Consider the following 23,683-nt stretch of genomic DNA (forward strand, 5'->3'; position numbering starts at 1 on the left):
GTTTATAAAATAAGATATTGATAAGTCCTCAGGGAAAAATGAAGCAGGGGAGCGAGATAAGGAGAGCAGGTATAGTTTGTAATTTTAAAAAGTGTTGTGAGAGACAGCTTCATCTAGAAGATGACTTTTGAGCAGAGACGTGAAGGTGGTAGGGAGTGGGCCATGTGGGTGTCTGGGGAAGGGGGTTCCAGGCAGAAGATGCAATAAGCATAGGAGCGCTGAGCAGCGAGGAGGCTGGGTGGCTGGAGTGGAGTGAGCAAGGGGAGAGGAGGAGGAGATAAGGTCAGAAGGCTGATGGCATGGGGGTGGGGCAACTCAGATTATATGGGGCTGCACAGTTATCATAAGGAATTATTTGGCTTTTCTGAGTGAGATGAGAAGCCATTGGAAGGTTTTGAACAAGGGAATGACATGATCTGACCTACATTTTAAGGGCATCTTCCTGGCTGCTGTTTTGAGAAAATACTGTGATAGGGCAAGGGCGAAGTAAAAGAATTGCCTAAGAGGGCATTTCAGTACTTGGTGGGGATGACAGTGACAGGGACCACAGGGCAGTTTGGAGGTGAGGAGGTGTGGTCAGATTCTGGAGGTTTTTTAAATGGAAGGTTGATGAGATTTGCTGACTGGTGAGATACGAAGGGAGGTGAGAGGAGGAGGGAAGATGGGGAGTCCCAATCACCGAGATGGGCAAGACTGAACCGGAGGAGGTTCGCGGTGAAGGTCGGGAGTTTGGTTTAGGACAAGCGAAGTTTAGGATCCTATGAGACATCCAAGTGAGTTATTGAATCAGGAGTTCAGGATTTAGGTCCAGGCTGGAGATCTGTATTTGAGAGTCATTAGGGGAAGAAACGGTGTTTTAAACCACAAGACTGGGTGAGCTCACCATGGAGCTGGATGTGGATGGAGGACAGAAGACCAAGGAACGAACCTCAAGGTACTCCAGTAAGGAGGGTGGGAAGGCAAGGGGCAACCAGCACAGGAGCTCCAGAAGGGGTAGCCAGAAACCCAGGAGAATATGGTGGCCTAGAAGCCACCAGAAGGAAGGAACTATCAGCAGTGTTAATACTCTTGAGAGGTGGAGTAAGACGAAGTCTTACTGGGTTTGACAAAGTGGTAGTTTTTTGGTGACCTTGAGAAGATCAGATTTGGTGTAGCCAAGAGCCTGGTCAAAATAAAATGAAGAAAGAATGGGAGAAGCTTTAGGACAGTGAGTTCGGACAGCTCTGAGGAGTTTTGCTCTGTACTATGAGCCCCATACCAAGAAGACACATTTCGTGTGAAGAATTTTCCCTTTGTTTTGTTCTCCCTATGGTAGGTGGCCTGTTCCAGTCCTGGGTTACAGGTAGAATTGGTGATGTGTGGGCAAACAAGAACTTTTTTGGTTTCACAGGCTTTGTCTTCTCTGTCAGAGAGGCCCTTTCTCACCATGTGTGGTGGCTGCAGCAATGAGGACTGTTATTGAGGGATATCCAGAAATATATTCCCATCAAGGCCCAATGCGAAGGGATTTTAAAATGAATTCTTGGGAAATAATTCCTATTAGAGGATGCAGGGTGTATGGGGTGTGGACTGGGAACCATCACAATGTCTCTAGGTGCTGAAACTGCTGGTCAGATTTGGAGGTCAGCAGAGGCATAGCATGATTGTTAAAATAATTTCAAACTGAGGATTTATTTTAGTTAACAAATAATTATGTAGTGTTTAATATGCGTCAAGCATTGTCCTCAGTGTTTTACACATATTGACTTACTTAATCCTCATGGCAACCCTGTGAGGTAGGCGCTACTATTATCTTCATTTACCGATGAAGAAACTGAGCAGAGAGTTCAAGTAGTATGCCCAAGGTCACTCAGCTGTTATTGGGGAAACCAACACTGACCAGGGGCCTTTGGAGTCCACGTGTTTCACACCACACTCTGCAGCTAGTATTGGTTTATTTGGACTTGTTGCTGGTCTCCTCTTTGTCTTTTCTGCTTTGCCACCTTGTTCTTCTTTTACTGTCTTGACAAGAACAGAGACAAGAGTAAGAAAGGGAGGAGTGACATTAATCAATTTTTCTGCCCTTGAGCTAGAAGGATATTGATGTTTTTGGTAAAGAGTAAAGTTTGGTATTTATTGGTAGTGTCAATGAACTCTGCTACTTTCCCTGGTTAACTTGCAAACATAATCGTTTGTTTGGCTATGTGTCTTGAGAAATTACCTACCTGATTAAAGGGAAAACTTTCTTTTTTTAGCATATTATACACCATACACAGCATGAGATAAAAAAAGGCTTCTGTAATCCCAGGTACAGAGAATAGAATTCTGAGAGACAGTTGTGGTCACTAGCTTCAGTTTCGTGTGTAATGTTGTCTGGAACATATGGAAGGGTTTAAAATAAAGGAGCTGTGTGGTTTTGGCAGGTGTGGTATTGGATAAGGAAAAACCAGAATAAACAGTGGAATTGCCCAGTAGGATAAGAGAAGTGGTGGCATTGAGATGGAACAACATTGGGGAATTGGTTAGTGGCAGGAAGACAGTTTGGCATCAAGCACCTGGGGAAGTTCCTAAGTGGTGAGACAGAGGGATCTGGTGGAAGACAGGAAGCTTGAGGACAGGGGAAATGAAACTGAAGAGCGAGATGGTATGAGGGTTTTTGACTTCCAGCTCCTGATTTCTTTGGATAAGAGAAGATTTGGATTTTAGCCCTAACTTTTTCATTTTCTACAAGGGTGATCTGAAGCACATTAACTCAACTTTTCTTGGTTTAATTTCCTCATCTGAGGTGGAATAGACAATCTTTAAGTTCTTTCTAAGTTATAAAATTCAGTGATCCTCTTATAACAATAAGTAACCAAAGCCACACAGAGTTCATGGATTGACTGTGTATCGAAGCACGGAGTCTCCTCCGTGAGAACGTCTGCCACAGTATCTCTAGGGAGGAAGCCCCTCAGTTGCTCTTATCTGATGCATGTGACAATTCAGTTCCCTAAAACAAGTCTCTACCATATGACACTGTATTAGAAAAATCAACAGTGCTGGCATCTACCATTATTGTAGTCACTGGTTCTGAGTATGTGTAAATTAATAGCTTAATGCTTATTTCTATAGTGATTACCTGATTTAAATATCTTCATGATAAAGTGCTAAATATTTATATTTACTCATTGATACATATGTTGTAGGAAAGGTTAACAAGATTAAGGTTTCTTATAAACATACCTTTTTTTAAATATTAGAGAGTCAATCAGTATATGTTAGCTGTTTGTTAAATAGCATCTAAGAGGCAAAGAGTTGCATGAATTCACTGAGCTTAATCTCATTTCAGAGAAGAAAGAAGGATGGACAGGAGCTGGAGAGTTTGGGGAAGGCTTCTTAGAGGGCTTGGGGTGTGATCTGGAAGGATGAGTGGCATTTGTACTGGCAGGAGGGAAAGACATTCTAAGTAGGAGAAACAGCATAGTCAAAAGTGTGACGGTAGAATATCTAAAGCTTGTGCAGTACCACAAGATAGGCCCTGGGAAGCACAGGTACATGTTGTGGTACAACGAGAAAGAGCTCAACTGTGAGCCAAAAAAGTTTAGTTGGCCATCCTCTTTGGAAGGAGTGAGGTAGACGAGATGACCTTTGGGTTTCTTTCCAGATCTGGGATTTTGGTTGAACACAAAAGCTTACAGAGCTGGATGGGGAGATTCTTTCCTTGTTGAGGGGTGCTGGTAGTGATGATGATGGTGTGAATTTTAAATCTGTGCATGATTGGAAAGGCATGTAGGCATTGTGTTCCCATTTCAGCAGCCCTGAGGCAGAATGCTTGCTCACCTCTGGGTTCTGATGTGTGATGGACCCTTTATGTGAAAGAAATTGCTTATTGAATGTTCTCATTGAAAAGACATTGGGGACATATGATCCTACTTTCCACAGGGCACCAAAGCCCTGCCTAGAGAGAGTCCTGTATTTTGAAATCCTACTTGTCAACAAGCCTTATCAGCTGCCGCAACCAAACACACAAGAAACCCACGTGGAAACTTCTCATTTATTGTCAAACAACACACAAGGTGAACTCTACATACATGGATGTTTTGTTTCCCAGGAAATGGTCTCGACTTCTTTTATTTTGCGATGTCTTGAGATGCAGAAGAAAAGAAAGGTTGAAGGGATTTGTGAACCATACTTTAGAAATCTTCCATGAACCTTCTTGTCTCTTCGGGTGGTGTTTTTCAAACTGTAGGTTGTGACCCACTAGCAAGTAGTGAAATCAATTAGGAGGTTGTAAGTGACACTTTTTAAATAGCATACAATAGATAAGAAGAGAAAGTATCGGGGGCCAGCCCGGTGGCCAAGTGGTTGGGTTCGTGGGCTCTGCTTCTGCGGCCCAGGGTTTTGCCGGTTGGAGTCCTGGGTGCGGATGTGGCGCCGCTTGTCGAGCCATGCTGAGGCGGCGTCCCTTGTGCCGCAGCTGGAGGGACCCACAGCTAAAGGTGCACAGCTATGTACGGCGGCGGGGCTGGGGGGTGCTTTGGGGAGAAAAAGGAAAAATAAAATCTTTAAAAAAAAAGAAGAGAAAGTAGAGTGCATTGCATGTAATCAGTATAAGTATTGTTTCAAAATCTGTGTGTGTGTGTGTGTGTACTGGATTGTAATATAAAATGTATTTTTAGTATGGGTTATCATCAAGAATGTTTGAAGAGCCATGGTCTTAGCATCAAGGTTTCTTGTTTGGCCGATCACATCTGAACTCTTTTAAAATAAGGGAAGTATTGTAGTTAAGGGACTTTGAAAAGGTTTGTAGTAATTGAAACAAAGAGCTAGATGTTTTCCTTCTCATTTCTCTCTCCCACCCCTCCACTTAGATCAGTGCTAAATCCTCCTTGCCTTTTCTCAGGGGAGAGAGGAAGGAGGAAAGGATGGTAAAAGAAGAAAAACAATACCCAGAGTTCTCACACTAGGAAATGGGTGAAAATTAAGTACCATAATGAGCCTTGCTAGAGTACTACTAATAATCTACGTGGCGTTTCTGCAGCCTTACCTTTTTTTTCAGTGTTTTAAGACATAGTTCTCATTTGGTCTCATGGAAGTCCTGCAAGGGAAGTGAGGAAGATATTAGTATCCTCTTTTCCTGCCACCCGCCTCGATGCACCCTGTACTCAGCTGTAATTAATTATTTAGTTCCTCCTTTTCATCGCTAAACCTTTGCACGTGTAGGAATACCTTTCCTCTTCTTCTGCCTGGAAAACTCCCATTCATTTTGTAAGACTCAAGGGCCTATCTTCTCTGAGTCTTTCCTTACCCTATCTGGGTAAATCTGATTACTAGCCCCTTTGGGCCACCTCTTTGTTTTGTCCATACATTAATCAATGCATTTAACTGTTTACATGCCTTTATTTTGAACTAGGCTGTGTAATCTTTAAAGTCAGGGACTGTACTGTATCTATCTTTGCATAGCTAATGTGTAGCATGGTGTCTGGAAGACACTTGTTGAGATTACAATAGAATGAATAAGTGAGCAAATCAAGGTTCAGGGAAGTTAAGTGGCTTTTCAAAAGCTGGAACTAAAAGTAGAACCCAGGTTTCCTCACATCCAGCCTGGCCTTTGGCAGGCTCTGGCTGACATGCCTGTGAGGGAGAAAATGGCAGAGGACTTGGTGGGTATCCCATTTTATAATATGGGAAACTGAGGTCCCAGAAGGGTAAGTGATAGTGCTGTTTTGGGAGGAGAAAAACAAGTGAGTGTTTTTCTAGTGCCTGCTATGAGGAGGTCCACGTGTTACATGCTTTTAGGATTTTATTTCACTTCACCCTCATAACAAGTCTCTGCAGGTCTGTTTTGTAGATGAGGCAGCTCCGGTGGACTTAAGCATCTTGCTCATAGATCCATATTGGCAAAAATAAGAATAGTTAATATTGTGTGCCATATGTACATGGTTCTGAGAGCTTTACATGTTTTATTTCATGTAATCATCATGAGAACCTATGAGGGAGGTTCTGTTGTTGTTACCAGATGAGTAAACTGAGGCCCAGAGAGACTCAGTTGTCTTGCCCAAGATTAGTAGCAGAGCTGAGATTAAAATCCAGGCAGATTGACTCCAGGCCCCGACTCTTCAAGGTTAGTTAGCAGCTTCTTGTAAGTGATAGAGCTGGGATGACGTTGACCCAAGTAATGAGGCTTGTATTTCCCTTGATATCTAGTTAAGATTACTTCTGTGAAGTCACTTAATCTCTCAATGTTGAGCTCGCTCTTGATTTGTTCTAAAGATTTTGCAGCGTGGTGGTGAAAGTGAAGACACAATCTCCTGGGGAATGACAGCTCTAGTCTTCAAACTTCATGCTCATTAAAGTATATGGCAAGAGTAGGGACTTTGGAATGGGGAGGGAAACAGACTTAAATCCTGGCTTTGCGGCTTCCGAGTTGTGTGACCCTGAACAATTTACCTAACCTCTCTGTGACTTAGTCTCCCCAGCTGTAAGATGGGGATAATATCAGTACCTCTGGCATGGTGAGGTTTGGAGGATACAGTGAAATAATGCCCGTAAAGCACTGAGCATAGTGCTTGGCAGATAGTAAGTACTAAGTAAATATTAACTACTCGTTTTGGGCCTTGGTTTGCGTCTGAAGAGCCTTACCCTGTATTCAAGCAGAGTGCCTTTTTGTTCCCAGTAATGTTACAGGAACTGTGGAGACGGAGACTAGAGGCCCCCTGTTGGTGCCATCATGATGGCAGGTTTTGCGATGTGGACAAGTAGTCAGGAGGAAGCTGCCTGGGTGTGCTTTGCAGAGGCTGCCTGACAGCTGGCAAATGGCACCAGCTCAGTTTCTGCAGACCCAGGCCAATCTGAACACATGATCACCAAAGAAATGAAAAGTCCTGCGCTCGCATTGCTAGTCCCTATAAACACTCCCCGCCGTGAAGTTCTGTTAATGATTTCTGTCTCTGACAGATGATCTTTGCATTAATAATTCATTTCACTTGTGCAACATTACTATAGAAAACATTATAAGTGAGACCCTGATCATCAAGTGTTAGCTTAATAAGAATCCTATAATACAGCACCAACATCTTGTGTGTGTAGATCTATTAAGACATTCCTCTTAAGAAACTGTCCCCACCTTGGTAACGCATCCTACCAGTACTTGTTAGTCGTTACTATTAGTAAGTACTGTTACCACCTTTACTAGGATTGGGAAATTTGCCCTTTGTCTGAAAAGAACTAGGACCAGAACCCAGGCCTTTTAATATTGCTTATGGGCTTCATCAGTGAAATGTCCTTGCTCCATTAAAAAAAAAAAGCATGCACACACACACACACACACACACACACACACACACACACAGGAACCAGGAGTCAAGAGAAGCTAATCAGAGTGCCCAGTAATTCTGAAACATTTGTTTTCAGCTTTTGTGGCCTTGCAGTGGCTGCTACATCACAGAAGCCTGCTTTCAATGTTTGAAAGCCTTGCATGCCTTAGTAATCAAATATCTGTCTAAAAAAAAAAGTTAAAGCTTTGCCTTTAAGAATGCTGAGTGAAATGATCAGATCGTTGGCCCTCAGGAGCTCTCTTGCTGCTGTGCACTCATATCAGACAGAGAATGACTAATTCTTTTCAGAGTCAAGACACCCAGGCACCAATCCTTAGTACACTGAGTCCAATGGCGTTTGTCCTTTTGTCTCAAAATGGCTTATCACAGGAGCACCTCTGTCGCAGATGCTTTTCCTATATGCTTCTTGACATTGCAACAGGGGCCTTCCAGGAGAGAGGCGTTTGCTTCCAGGGCGAGCTGTCACTGAGTGTGTGCAAACATGTCATTGCCTCCCAGTTGCTGCCCCCAACAGCACAGTTTGACAAACCCCTCCATTCTGAGGAGGAACGCGGAGGCTGAGAAAACCTCCGTGTCTGATGTGAGAAGGAAGACTGTTTCAAATTCAAAAAAAAAAAAAGAACCCCATCGCTGTCTGCCATTCCATCCCACATTTTCAGATGGTCTCCGCTTCTTGACACCTCCTCCACTACAACGTTTTTAGCGTCTGTGCCTCCCTTCTGCCTCTGCTCTGTGCAGCCCTTTGTTATCTCAAGTTTGGCTCTGGGTTCATTTTTTTTCCTGCTTCGTTATTTCAGATGCCTCAGTCGGTTCAAAAGTCATTTTTCCAAATCGTTGTCCTCATTTCCAGTGTCATCACTGCTCTGCTTTCTTATTTTTCCATTTCCTCCGCATACTCCTTCAGTTCTGTTAATTTAAATCCACTCAGCTTCTCTATGCCCTTATCACACTCTCTCCTTCAGAACTTTTGTTTCTGGCTTTTCTTCGTTTCAGAAATCTGAAACCGTCCTCTTAAGCCAGAACAAACAGTTATTGAATATTTCCTGAGTGCGAGGTACAGAAATACTTCTCAAATTCTACCTCTTTGTTTTTCCCCCCAACTTTATTGAGAAATAATTGACAAATATAATTGTATATATTTAAGGTGTACAACATGATTTGATATACATATACATTGTGGAATGATTGCCAAGATCAGGATAATTAACACATCCATCACCTGACATAGTTAACTCGTTTTATTTGTGGTGAGAAGACTTAAGATGTCCTCTCAGCAACTTTCAAGCATACGATACCTTATTGTTAACTATAGTCATCGTGCTGCACATTAGATCCTCGGAACTTATATTTCTTATAACTGAAAATTTGTGCCCTTTGACTTACATCTCCCCATTGCCCTTCCCCCTGCCCTGGGCAAACACCATTCTATTCTCTCTCTCTTTTTTTTTTTTGATTCCACATATAAACGGTACTGTACAGTATTTGTCTGTCTCTGTCTGGCTTATTTCACTTAGTAGAGAAGTTCCATCATGCAACTACATACAACCCTCCTGCCAACACCCAGTCTCCTGGTAGGTGTAGAGTCCCGGAACCCAGTCATGCCCTCTCTTGGGGCCTTGATTTCTCCCAGTGATGAATGTGGTTATTATCTGTCACAGCACTTGGCTCATTTAACACCTGGAATTGTATGGTGTGTGCGGACTCATAGTAGAATTTTATCAAATTTGTGTTAACATTTGTATTTTTATTTATTTATTTATTTATTTATTTAAAGATTGGCCCTGAGCTAACATCTGCTGCCAATCTTTTTCTTCTTCTTCTCCCCAAAGCCCGCCGGTACATAGTTGTAGATTCTAGTTGTGGGTCCTTCTAGTTGTGCTATATAGGACGCCACCTCAGCATGGCCTGATGAGCGGTGCTAGGTCCGTGCACAGGATCTGAACCAGCGAAACCCTGGGCCGCCGAAGCAGAGCACGTGAACTTAACCACACAGGCTTGGGGCCAGACCCTGTTTGTATTTTTAAAATATCAGCTGAGGACTGTATTCAGTGCAGCTAAAGCAAACATTTTGGGTGGGAATTGGGAGTAAAGGGTGTTTGCTGGTATCACAGCCTGTCACAGGCCTAGGGATCACTGTAGAGGCTGGGATAAAGGGCAGGCAGACCAGGAAGTGTTGGGAGGAGGATGTGAGCAGCCCTTCCCCCTGCTCTGACAATTGTCCTTCTAGTCCAGCCATCCGCTCTCCCTCCCTTCCAGATTGTTCTAGCTCTGCAGAGTGCGAGAAGGAAAGATCCCATTACCTTGAAGAATCAATATCTGTTGAGAGATTTGTCCAAGTTCACCTTGTAAATCATGGCTAGTGTACAGCCAGAGCTCGGGACTTCCTAGTTCCTGCTGCTTCCAGTGGGTCTCTTCTTGCCTTGGTGAAATATACCCGGCCCTGGATGCCTAAGCAACAATGATACACAAGAAGGCTTGTTTGCTTTTATCAAGCCAGACAGTTCACCACCCAGCAGTGGGCCTGTTTTGTCCTTTATGTTTTCTGAACAAGAAGAGATTTCTGCTTTTTAAACTTTCTCATCATAAACATTTATTGAGTACCTACTAGGTTTTAAGCAGTATCCTATTAGACATGACCTCTCCCCTGAAGGCACTATGAATCTTTGAGTGCTCTGATGTTTTATGGTTGTCGGAAGATGACCAAGGCTTATGAGTCAACAGTTGGGTCATGGGCATGATGGATGACACAGAGGCAGATGTGCTCTGTGCAGCTTATATTTATATTTCCTGTGTACAACTTACAGGGAACCTTATTCATAGGCTTGTCTGAGGAAATGGGAAGCTTATCCAAAGAAAGATAACTAAAGGAACAAAGAAATATATGCAAGGGCCAAGTGAGGCCCCCCAAACACTGTGGGTTTGGATAGTCTATGGAGGCATCCTTGAAGGGGTAGGATATGAGCCAGATCTCAGTATGACAAGTGGAGAGGAGAGGGCAAAGCATTGCAGATAAGAGGAAAGGCAGGGTGGGAGATAGGTACACACATATCTAGAAAGACCATGCCAGGGCCAGGAGTGGGAAGGGAGGACAGGGCAGACCGATTTCTGTAATAAGGGCTTTGCATAGTAATGAGAGTCTGGTTTTAGGGGCATACTGGAGCCAGAGAATGGAAGGTCTTGAATCCTAAGGTCATGTGGACTTTATTGTCGCATGTTTACAGAGACTAGGCAGGTAACGTTGGTATGTGTATTGGGCCTGGGGTAGGTGTAAGGCAATAGGGACGGGTGGCACCTGTGGCCAACTGGACAGGTTCAACTTTTGTTAAAAGGCCTGCAGGCCAGTTAATAGATCTGTGGCCAGTCTTCAGCCCACAGCTAAACTGCCACATCTGGCAATGGAGAGCCGTCATAGGATCTTGAGGGTAGGATCTTGGGTTGAGAGGAAGGTGGGAGTTGCTAAATGCAAAGCAGAGCTTTACAAAGATGGGAAGTGGGTTGGAGAGGGAGAGGTCAGTTAGGAGCCTGCTGGGATTGGCCCAGGGCTCTGTGGGTGGTAGGTAGCCAAGATGCCCGAGAGAGGCTGAGCTGCCCATCATAGTAAATGCTGGAGGAAAGTCCATCAGTCACAGCAGGCCAGTCTACATGGGGAGGGAGGAGCAGCCAGGGAGGCCCAGCCGTGGCTGCAAGGGAGCAGGAGGGGAGCAGGTCAGTGGAACATGAGCTTTCGGAACTCTGGCAAGAGGCAGAGGTGTAAAAAGCAGGTAGCCAAGGTCAGAGAGACCTGAAAGCAGGAAGCAGGGATCCATCCTAGAAACTAAGATTCAAGGGTAGGAATTCGTCCTGGAAACTAAGATTCCTTAAGGCCTTTGAACTTTGCCCTTTCTCAACTCCCAGCTGACCTCACCTTTCTTGCTTCCTTCTAATTGAGAAGATAGAAGTCATCTAGCGTGAATTCCCCTAATTTCCCTTCCTTCACCATCTTAGTCAACCTGCAAAGGCCCCCATCCTTCTTTTCAGGCTTTCTCCTAGAGCTCACTGCTTCCAACCTCCCCAGGAGCCTACTCTCATCTTTATTTTTGCTCTCCTGTATATTTGACCATTAAAATATAACCTGTGACCTTATCTCTCCTTTCTGACTACTTCTCTCTCTCTTTCTCTTTATTATAGTATTTTCTTGATACCGCTAACCCTGCCCCCACCACTCTGCTAAGACTGTGCTGATGAAGCCACCATTGCCTCCTAGTTGCTGAATTTAGTGATCTGGCTTGACTCCCTGTTGCGTGGCTACCATTTGATGGTTTCTTCCCTCTTGTGTTCCTTCTGTCTCTTGTCCAGTCTTTCCTATCTCTGACCATTGCTGAAATGCCCTTTGTTCCTGTCCCCTTTCATTCCCCAAGTTCTCTCAAGGTGATCTTACTCACTCCTGTGGTGTGGACCAACCTCTATGTGAATATCCCCCAAAGCAGTGTTTCTATCCTCAGCCTGTCTCACAAGATCCAAATCTCTATGTCCATCTGCCTGTTGCACACGCACACCTAGATGTCCTGCACTAGGTACTGCAAACTTCATTTATTCCACATGTTGTATTGGATGTGTGTAATGGAGGTCCCACCTGCCTTGCCTTCCAAGCTGGAAAGCGTGGTATGGATATCTCTTTCATCATCTATATCCAATTAGTCACCAAATCTACTTGAGTGATGTCTCAGGTCCTGCCACATGCCCTTAGACCCTGCCTTGCCTTTCTGTTGCTTACTGTTATCTCTGTCTGGATTCCCTCCTCCCACCTTTTCCTGCCTCAAGCCTTCCTCCATATCACCAGCTGAGGCATCTTCCTGAAAAGCACAATTAACTCTGCCTAATCTTTTCTTGGATCCTCTTGCATACTAGATAAAGCCCAGATTCCTTAGCTGGGATGACAAGGCCCTTTCATAGTCCCGTTTCCAGCCTTCTTTTTCAAACACAGCACCCCCCACCCACCCACCCCCAGTCCTAGGCTTAGTGTAGCCTAGGCTTCTGTCGTGCCAAGCTGCTCACCAGACTGCTTGATACCCCCCTTGGTTTTTCTTAGCATGGCAAACTCCTATTCATCTTTCATAATCCTTCTCTGTGATATTTTCTGACTCCTGGCAGAGTTAATTATCCAGTGCTTCTATAGCACACTATTTATATGCATAAAACTAGTTAGCCCATTTTATTATAATTTATTCATTATATACCTGTGTGTCTTACTAGACTGTGAACTTGTCAAAGCAGGACTGTGTCTGTCTTCATCTCTGCAGTTCCCGGTGCACAGTAGGTTCTCAACAGATGTTTATATAATGAACTAACACATTCACTGGGTGGGTCCTGGTACAGGAACTGAGCAGCTGCCCCAGCCTCTGTCCTTGTCCTGATCATAACTGTAGGGATGGGCCTACAGCCACTCATGATTCTTCTTCCTAACCCTATGGTGTCATAACACGATTTGCTCCCAGGATTGTGGGCCCTCTATGTTTTGGTTCTCATGAATAGTCTTTTTTGAGGTAGGGGGAGTTGGAAGAGGCTACCAAGTAATCCCAGGGCTGAAGTTGACTTGTGTGAGTGACCCGAAGGCGTACAAGGGGGTTTCCTTGGTAGGCTTGGGACTAGAGGTTGTGGGGTCTCCAGAGAGTACCTGGTGAGTTTTCTGTCTTTAATTCCCTCCTTTGCAGGTTGGCTGGTCACTTGGGAGGCAGTTACATCAGAGCCACTGACAGGACTGGCTACATAATTTGTGGGCCCCTTGTAAAAAAGGGAGGAAAAAAATTGTCACTAAAATATAAAGCTCTTTCCTTTTTTCCACATCTCATCTGCTCACACTCCTCCATTGTCCTATCAAAGTTCACTTACAAAAAATAAGTTCAAAGATAAAATTATTGAAGATTTCAAGATGGTGACAGCAGAGCTTTATGCTAAGCACAGAGCCCATGTGAGTGGAGGCCAAACTCCCCCGAGGCTGTCGCTGGCTGCTGAGTTGAGCGCCTTGGCCTTATCTAGCCCAGGACGAAGCTACTGTGATCCAGGGTACTTTGGAAGACTTAGATCTCATTGAATTTTCCCCCTTAGGACTACAGGGGCCAGCCATGTGCATCGTCTCATGATCAGTCTCCTCGATTGCGAGAGGTATTTTCTTAGAGGCTTCCTTGTCTTCTCCGGGGCGGGTGCCCATCTCCAGGGCAAGGCTCCTTCTCCTGAGCCTCAAGCACTAACAGGAGGTAGATGGGCTGTGTGGCTGAGACAGTTCCAGGGCTTCTACTTAGAGTGTATATATTACTGGGCTTCCAGAACTGGACTCACTGATGAGTCAGGGAACAGTCTGTTCCTGCTCTGTGTCTGTTCTGAGCCTGCCTGTCTGGGTCCAGGATAAGGCTTATGAGATAAGTGTTGTATCCAGAACAGTGCCCCTGCGACTGGGCTCACCTCAGGAATGCTGCAAACGAGCCTCGTAGGAAAGGTCAGGACATTTCCGTGACTTGAACAATTCTTCCCTTGGAAGGTCGATATTTTCCTCCCCAGGATGTGTTCCAAGCTCCTGGGTTCTGGGGCTCCATATAGTTAGGCCTGATGTTCCGTCAAAGGCTCTGGGCTCCAGAGGAGTTATACTGAGTTTACTTCTGAGGGTTTGGATGCCGGAAAACATGTAGCAAAGTTCCTAGGATGTGCATGGCCATTTGGATGTCTGGCTACTATGCCAGGGATGCACAGCAAACATGAACGCTGTCTTGGAGTGGAGTTCAGTGCTCTCTGCTGGGGCCAGGGGAGTAAGGATGCAGAGGTGGCACAGCAGACCTGAATCGTCCTGGGCTCTCTAACTGAATCTCTATACAGCTTAGAAGCCAAAACTATGTCTCTTCAGTAGCATCGAACAGACCCTCAGAAGGACATAGAGGTGGTCGTACAAGAGGTTAATGCTAATTCATGGGGTAATAACTGGACTCTCCTCCATTTGTTCTAACTTGAAGGGAAATATTGTTCTATTGCTTTATGGTGATTTGCAGTTCAGGGAGGTTGGCATTGGCATGAGACTGGAGAATCTCTCGACTTCCTGATTCTTCTTTGCTGGCTTCTATATAATCAGGGGTCATGCAGACCCTTCTAACTGAGGGAGTGTCATTGAATGTGGTCCTCAGGGACAATGCCAAGAACTAGCCACTGATTCTGGACTTCTATAATATGAGAGGGACAGTGGCCAGCCTGGGGGGCCCCACAGGGACAATCTGGAAGTTCTTAAGTTGAGGGCTTTCTTGGAGTCCCTTAAGCTCAGAATGAGGTAACGTAAGAGACTTCAGTGCTGGAGCAGGGGGAGAGTCAGGCCTAGCCTTGCCCCAGGTGGAAAAGCAATGGTTGGGCTCAGCCTGAGAGGTCTCAGGGATTGTGGAGTGAAGGGGCTGTGGCCTTCAGGATCTGGCAAAGAAGGGTGGCGGTCTCTAAACGGAAGAGTTCGCTGGGACCTGGCTGCACATCTTCTTTGTAGCCCCTAGGACTAGGCTCTGGGGACGGGAGACTTAAGGGCGGCGGCCTCAAAGGCTCCAGGGCCTCTGGAGAGAGCAGCCTTCTGAGGTCCTTTGGAGACTGGCTTAACTAGGCATTGGACGTTCAGAGAGCACAGCTGAGCCAGGGTGTGTGCGGCTCATGAGCCAGAGGCAGCCTTGGACAATGGAAAAGACAGTGGACTAGAGTCCAAGGGGTCTGTAAGGGAGGCTGCGTTCTTTTTAGGTCCCTTACAGACCTCCTAGGGCAGTGGGGCACTCTAATGCCTGTGCCATAGTTACCAGTCAGGGAGCAGGAGGCTGAAGCAACCCTTCACCCGGCGAGCGGGAAAGGCTGGACACGAAGCTCACAGCCCTGTCTCCACAGGAGGTAAGTTCTCCAGCATCTCTGGGCTCCTCTTGAGTTTCCTGGAGAGCATTCTAAGCATTCCATTGACATGGGAGGGCAAATCACCCCCTGGGGTCCTTCGTTGGAGCTTCTCCAACACCTCCAGACCAGGAAAGGGTCACGTGGTGATGGCAGGGCCCCTGGTTAGGGTTAAGGAAGCAGTACAGTTGGAGGCTGGCCACCTTCAAATAGAAAGCACTTGTTCCCCTCAAGCTGCCTCTGTCCGAACTCTGCGGCAGGTGAAAGGCTGGAGCAGCTGCCAGCCTGGGGCCGGGGATGTTGGAGGATGCAGTGGAGGGAAGGAGCTGGCTGGATCTGGGCAGGCTCACAAAGGCTGTGCCTGCCACATAAGGCAGTGCTGAGGGAGTGCCCCAGACAGATCAGTGTAAAGTGGCAGGTCCTAGATGACAGCAGAGCAGCAAGGGCCCTAGAATAGTGCCCAGGAGAGGAGCCACCAAGGAAGGGTTGGGACCAGGCAGAAGAGCTGGGATAGCAGGTGCCACTTCTTCCAACAATCAGGTGTGAGAAGCCACTTTGGGATCAGCAGTTGAACGTCAGGGTTAGGGAAGCCTGACTGCAGGTGATGGAAGCCAGTCATTGACCTGGGTCAGGTGGGGATCAGCAGGGGTGGATGCACCCCTGAGGGCCCACAAGTCCCTGAGAGGCTGACAGGAGCCTGGAAGAGGCCCAGCCTTGGCAGACCTGGAGTACCAGTCAGGTTATCGTGGAGACCCAATTAGTGGGGCAGGATATAAAGCAGGCGCCAGGATTAAGGCTGAACTGAGGCTGGACTCTCCTCAGATTCCTCCTGATCAGAGGTGGGCTCCCACTGGCTCCACATGCTTTGCAGGAGGGCTGCAGAAAGAGGGCCCAGACCATCATTATAGACACGTGATTTCAGGATGCAATGTGGTGCATTGTATCAAGATCAACCAGGGAACATTTTCAACATATGCACGACTTCTCCCTCCCCTTTTACACACATATACACTTTTCTAATTCAATGGTCTGCTGGGAGAGCCCTGACGTGCATATTTGAAGAAACTACCAGGGTATTCTGAGTGCCCTCTTCCCATGTGGAGACACTTCAGAGGCAAGAGTTACTATGATGGCAGTGAGAAGATAAAAGGAAAATGGATTTAAAAGACATTAAAATGATAAATGCCTTGGGAGGTGGAGACAGATCAGGCACAAGGGGAGCAGCCAAAGGAGGAACCCAGCTTCGGAGTATTGCATTTTGTATGGCTGAAAGACCAAAGAAAATGGTGGCTTAGAATTGGAAGAAATTCAATGAATAGAGAGGCCCAAAGCGGAATCTCTGATACTTCTAGAACATAATATATCATTTCTTTTAAAACCTTTGGAAAATACCCCCTCAACTCCAGTCTAAAGGAGACTAAACTACAGGGTGGTCCCTCAAAATATGCACATTAGCACACTGAAGCTGTCTAATTTTCTCTGATAGGACCCATCTATTTAATACATTTCTTCTCTTCTGCCTGTATAGCATAAAGAGACTTAACAAATTTTTGTCATTGTCTTGTTCTTTTGTTAGGCTGAAATTAGCCAGTTTGAATTTGTATCAGGTCTCATTTGCTCTGACACAAATAATCCCTCTGTGGGTAATGCAAACAATTTAATGGTGTGATCTGAAGGAGAAAACGATATTACTCAAGCTATTAACACCAGGGGACATCTTGCTGACCTCTCGCAATGACCTGCAAACTGTGGCTTCCGATATTATCGCACTCTTGAGGAAATGTGGGTTGAAATCTTGCCCAAAAATATTTTAGAGAATGCTTCATGTGGAAAAGTCATTAAAAAAAAGGCAGAGAAATATAAGTAGCTATAAATGAGAGAGGAGAAGGGACTTCTAAAATGAACCTGCTGACAGGGTTTACTAGTTTCGAGCAGTATGTCTTCAACACCAGTGTGTATGAACTGGGCACAGGAGCCTGTTGCTGTAGCATCTTGAAAATAAAAATGGCAGGAGGTTCTGCAATACTGTGTTTTGAGATTCTCTACTAGGACTGCAGCTATCAAAGAAGTGCAAATTTGGCATAGGGTTCCTAACTTTCATTCTCTGTGTTAGGTGAACCTCTTTGAGGTAGGGACTGATGCATCTCATGCGTCTATATATTGCACATTGTGTTGTACATATAGGGCTCAAGAAATGTTTGTTCAATTATCTAAGCAAAGAAATCTTTAAGTAAAGACAGTCTTTTATTGCTGTGAAACATCTCTGGATGATGCTCCCAAGGAAGAGAGAATAATAATTATTATTTAAAAAGTAACATCTAGAGGCTGTGTAATTGGTAGTTGTCTACTGTTTCAGTTTCATAGCTGAAACATATTTAAAATGCCTTTTTTAATATTTAGGAAAGTTTATCTAGGAAGTCTTTGTGACAGTCTTTTATGATCAATAAATTTACTGCCTTGAATTTGTTTGCTTTCTTACTAGATCCTTGCTAGTGTTGGGAAATTGCTAGAACTTTGTAATATTGGACTAAAATTTGTTGGCTCGAAGCTGAAGGAATTGGAGTCCCCCACCCCCCTTTTAGAAATGAGCCCTCTTCTCTGAAACCTTGGCGAGAGTAATACCTTTTAGCATTACGGCTGCATGGAACTGGTCAAACATGTCCTCCCCGCTTGTTTGTACACTTTGTTTGTGTATAACGGTAGCATTGCCATAACAAGCAAACCTTTAGAGTATCCCTTTCCACAGTTCTGTGGAATCACTGCCCCTGCTTTTTTCTAAAAGTCTCATTTTTCCTCCAAGTAAAGACATGTCTTTTGTTTTGTTTTGTTTTTACCAAAATCTACATTTTCTCTTCCTCTTTTAAATCTTGAATACTTATTCTGAAGAGGTTTTCCTGAACTGTTCTTGTTCGGGGTGCATAGAATCGTCTATTTGAGCATAATTAAAAGGATTAATTGGCCTTGATGATGATGGAGCAACACACTTTGCAGGATAAGAAACATACGGTTTTTTCACTGTAGTTTTGTTTTATTTTGTAGTTCCAAGGGTGCTGAGTACTACTCCTGACTCTACCCCTTCTCTTTCATCTTGGAGGGCTCCGAGTTTACAGAGCCTTCTCACCTGCCTTCTCTCTGGGTAATGCATGGGATGGAATGAGGGTTTAAAGTCACAGTATTTGATTCTAGTTCTGCTTTCCAAGGAAAAAGTTTAATTTCTCTCCGCCCGAGTTTCCTCACCTGTAGAAGTCCTGACACGGATCCCTCCTCAAGTGTATTCTTAGGAGTAAATGAAATATAATGCTAATAAGAAGCTTAAACAATATACATAATGGCTTCTTGCAATTTGCTTAGTAACTTTTAAATGTCTTTAAAATTCATCCCATGAATTTGATTTAGCCCCCCAATAAGCCCAAGCAGTAGACAGGACAAGAATTCCTAACCTCGTTTTATGCATCAGGAATAAATAAAACGTAGAGAGGTGACAGAACTTGTTACTCTGAACTTGGAGACTAGAGCTCAGAATGTAAATAGTTTTATAAATATGAAAGTGTTTTGGCTCCAGAATTTAAATGATGTTTAAAAACCTTTATTATTTTTGTTATTATGAGTGTAATACTTGCTTGTTGCTAAAATTGGTGCGTTACAGAAATGTATGATTTAGAAAGTGGAAGTCCCCCTCAGCCCTCTCTCTAGAGAGATCAGAACCACTGTTAAAAGTTTGATGTGTCGTCTTGTAGACACTGTCCCTGCAGTTGCTAAGACTGTGTGTGTTCTGCTCACACGCACAGAGTAATGATTTTTGTGTGGAAATGTGTTCTTAATATTCATAATGTTCTCCAGCTTCTTTCACTTGACAATATATCTTGAATTTTTTTTCATGTCCTTACCAACATATCTGTCTAATTCTCTTCAGTGACTGTGTGAGATTACCTTGTATTCCGCATGAAATGTTGGTATTTTATGGGCTGCTTCTAGGTTTTCACCCTTGGAAATAATGCTGCAATAAGCATCCTTGTATCTGCACCTCTGAGCACTTGTGGCACTATTTTTATGGACTATATTACAGGAGAATTAGTAGGTCAAGAAAATCTCTATTTGAAATTTTGTTGGGTATTTCTAAGTTGTCCTCCAGTAGATTGTGCCAGTCTTCACTCAGTGCTCTTTCTCCTTATGCTTTCCATCAACACTAGGTTCTTATAATTCACATACCTTTAAATGAAGCATTTCTGCTTTAGCACAAGACGTTTGAAAGGGTGAGCGCTCTCCGTCTATCACCCCTGCCAGAAAACCAAGGGCAGAAAGCATAGAGGAGTGAATTAAAGCTGACAAGGAGGTGAGCGTACGTTAAGCTGGAAGTTGAGCTATTTGGCTTCTATTCCTTTTCATTCATTTAAATAGCGTTTACTGAGGGCCGTTATGGGCCAGACTCTACTTAGGCCCTGGGAATAGAATGAGAAACAAGATAAATTCCCTGCCTTTATGGGCTCACAATTCTAGTGCGGGTGAACCATAAACAAATAAATTAGAATGTAATGTCAAGGAGTGTTAAGATCTGTGATGAAGAATAAAGTAGGGGAAGGGATGATGAGGGACAGGGCAGAGCTGGGGGAAGCGGAAGCTACTTTAGATTGGGTGGTCCTGGAAGTTTCCCTGCTGATGTGACATCTGAATAGAGCCCAGGTGCCATGAGGCCTGAGCCCAGTGACAGTGGGGTGAAGTTCCATTAGGCGGAGCTAACAATAGCAAGAGCAAAGCCCTGAGAAAGGAGTCAATTTGGCAGTTTCCAGCAATAGCCCCAAAGCTTCCCTGACTTTTAATCTGCCAGAAAAGGGGAATTGGGCTACTTTCTTTCTTTGTGGAAGGCCATGTTCAGGTGAATGAACTTGTGAAATGCTAATAACGTCTCTTAGAAGAGCAATGCTATTAGTGTAGACTAGAACTTTAACCACAAAAATCCACCAGCAAGTCTCTGCCAGTGTCCAGCAGAGGTGGAGTTTCACACAGCCTCTCTCCCTAGCGTATACTGAAATTTATAAAAGTATAAAACAGACCTTCTGCGCCTCCAGCGTGGAGGAGTTTAGACCAACACACTCTGATGATTGCTGGGTCCTTCTTCCCACTTCTTTGCTTTGTAAGAACCCAGTTCACTATTAAATGTGTTTTAACACAACCGGAGAGAAGAAATCACAATTAAAAATGAAGTTTGTTGGAAGGTGATCACAGAGAGAAGCTTCCACTCACCAGGCCTGAGTAGTTACTCCTCTGTCTGAGGATGGATCACCACTTAACTTCTCCACCACCCCAACTCAGACTCCAGCACAGGCTGCGAGCAGCAGCCATACTGAGGGGTAACTGTGTGGAGTGGAAAAGAGGACACGGTGAAAGAAAAAAGGCAGTTATAAACATGAGGAGGCAGATGGGAGTTAGAATGTCCTGCAGGCCGCAGCCTCCACAGGCACTGGACTTTTGGCTCAGCTCTGTGACCCACCTAGGCTTGACTTACTTTTAGCGATGTGAAGTCCAATACAGGGGTTTACTTTCTCTTTAGTCCTTGATCCCCTCCTTTTAGACCTCACCTTTTAAGGCAAGGATGACATTGTCTTGATATAAAGCTCATTGAGGCTGAAGCATTGCATTTGGGTGTCTTATGTTTCCTGCGCACCAATCTCTCCGTGTCCTAACATGTAGTCTATTTTTTCTTTGCTCTCCTCCAAGAGTCTTATGCAAGAGGGCTCAAACAAGAAAAACCTCCTTGTGAACAAAACAGCACCCCTGGAAGACTTTGAAATTCATGCCAAGTGTGATATTGAACTTGAAATTCAAACACAGAACTGTTGTTATTATCTCCTGCTTCTAAAAGGAACTCCCAAGTCTAGCCTCATTTACCTACATAAAAAATGTGCTTACTCATAAGCACTTTAACAGATAATTTTTTTAAATGACAATTTTTTAAGTGTTATAGATAAACAGACTGATGAAGTTTATAATCTGCATGAATACTTTTCATTTTATCAAAATGAAAACTAATCTACTTAAGTGCATTTCTTTAAAACTCTAACTTATGAAGCTAAAGGGAACGTAAGGAAAAGGATTTCTGCTAGTTCATGTACATCATTAAAATCACTTGTATGGCTGTATATTATGGGTGGCTGGTTTTTTTCCAGCTCTCTGGGAACTTTTTGGCTTTTGACCAGTGACTTAACTTCTTTTGTCTGAGACTCTAAAATTACACCAAATGATTGATCTGATAGTGATGGCTATGACATTTGGGGAAGAAACTATGTATTTCAGTTTTTGGCCCTATACTTAGAGTCCCATTCATGTGTTAACTATACTTTTGATTGCAAAAACAGGAACCAACTCATGTTGCTTAAGTGAAAAAGGAGACAAACAGGAGTATGGTAGAACCCAGGTGTGTGTTATCACCATGCCTAAGGAAGAGCCTGGAACCGGGAGCTGGAAAGCCCCGTGTTATCCAGGAAATTCTGTTAACTGTCCACCTGAGTTTTTCCCATGTGCTTATTTTATCATCTCCCTCTGCAGTGTGGCAGCCAGTAGCTCCTAAGTGGGTATAACAAGATCTCTCTCTTTTTCCCATTTACAAATTCTCTGGGAAGGGACTCAACTGGCCCAGCCTGGAATCAGATGCCAGCCCTTAGGCCATTCAAGTCTGTCCAGAGCTGGGGTCTAGGGAGGGGATTTTGATTCGCCTGTTCTGGGTCAGGTGCTTTAAAGGAACCAATTTTGGTCAGGAGTGGACTCAGGTGTGCCAGGAGCCTTGCCTCTGTAACCATGTGACTGGAGGGGGGTGTATGTGTGTGACAGAGAGACAGAGACAGACAAAGAGAAACAGACAGAGACAAAGGATGCAATACTTAATTACTCCAAATCTGAGACACAGATTAATTGAGAGGAGTGTGCAGAAAAGCAGTCACCAGAGAAGAGGGAATCTGACTTGTAGGTGTCCATTTTAATCTCAAGACATGAATGACCTGAAAGTGTAGAGGTGGAAGCCTGGAGAATGGCAGAGGAGCCATTGAGAATTTTCTAGAATCTCATGGGGGCTTCATCCATTTTTCTTTTCCACGAAGGGACAAACTCCACTTCAGTGAAATCCAAGGATTCTCCAGATTTTTAGTTATAATGTGACTTTATTGTTTCAAATTTTTTAAATTAAATTAGTGAGTAAAACAAACATTATTCTTCATAAGGCACCATTGGTTGTCCTTGCAAACCTCTCAGGAAAATAAGGATTTTCATGATTATGGTATATTTTAAGTAGGATTTAATCTCTATCACAAAAATGGGAACTGGAATTTCAGGCATTCATTGCTGACCTGTGATCTAGAAAGAAAAGATATGAACCTCAGTGAATATATTTTCATTGCCAAGCATTGCCAAAGGATGGATTACTGCTGAGGACTGAGGGATAGCATTTATAGTGTAATTGTGCTTGCTGTTTCTTCACAAGGAAATTCCAGTGAGCACTTAAATGGGTCACAGATGTGAGGACCAGGGCCTTAGATTGCTGAGCAGAGGATAAACTCTGAATAAAACTTTTCCACATTTCTGTGTCTCCTTTGGTGAAAAGCAGCCACTGTTTTCAGCAAATGGGGTCTCCATTCCAAGAACCGCTGAGCAAAGACAGTGTTCCTAACAAGGGGTGCGATACTTAATTACCCCCAAAATCCTGGCACAGTTGTATCTTTTGGTTATATCTTTTCTTGAACAAAATTCTTGTTTTAACAAGACATCTACTTTGTTTTTAAGAGCACACAACTAAATTCCCTGTCAAGGTCTGAGGATGCAAATATTTTTCACTGTCTATGAGTAAATTATTGAGGAAATTTTCCCCATGAAATGAAACTTTTTGGCCCCAATCCTTCTCACAAATCTGGGATTGTCCTATTAGTCTTAGGAAACATTTCCTTGTAACTTTCTTATAAATTTAGTCTTCTTGTGTAGAAGTTTATCTTTTCTGTAAGTCAGTGGTGTGCTGTGAAACTTCTGCATCATTTCCTCTTTGGAGGATGTTAGAGCCTACTCATTTATCTGTTTTTTTCCTGTTGCTTTTTTTAAAAGTCTACTGATAAGATATTTTGTAAGGAATCCTTAAACTATTTCTTTGATGCTATGTGACGATCTTTGGGTGATGATATTTAGTTCTAGGACCAGCGTATATTGTAGGATTGTTATTTTATCTTAGTTAGTTCCTCCCGCCTGTAAAATTGAGCTAATGATGTTCATTCCATTTTACAAGGGCTTTTAGTTTCTTCTTTAGCACTAATGCTAATAATAGCAAACATTTATATGGTCCTTATTTGTGCCAGGAACACATCTAAGCCCTCTGCGATATTAACTTATCTAACACTTATATGAAGTTTATATTATCATTATCCCCATTCTAGGCAGGGAAGTTAAATAACTTGCTCAAGGTCACACAGTTAGTAATTGAAGAGCTGAGATTTAAATGCAGATTGGTTCTAGATGTACCTCTAACCCTTACACCACCA

At 43.9% G+C, this 23,683-nt stretch overlaps 1 protein-coding gene across 1 annotated transcript in view; it reads left to right on the top strand.

Moving 5' to 3' along the window:
• Positions 1–23,683, top strand: part of LPAR3 (lysophosphatidic acid receptor 3) — a 72,680-nt gene that overhangs the window by 23,836 nt on the left and 25,161 nt on the right. The gene's annotated exons all lie outside the window — the stretch shown is intronic.

The sequence above is a fragment of the Equus przewalskii genome, chromosome 24 (genome assembly GCF_037783145.1).
Source record: "Equus przewalskii isolate Varuska chromosome 24, EquPr2, whole genome shotgun sequence".
NCBI classification, from domain to species: domain Eukaryota; kingdom Metazoa; phylum Chordata; class Mammalia; order Perissodactyla; family Equidae; genus Equus; species Equus przewalskii.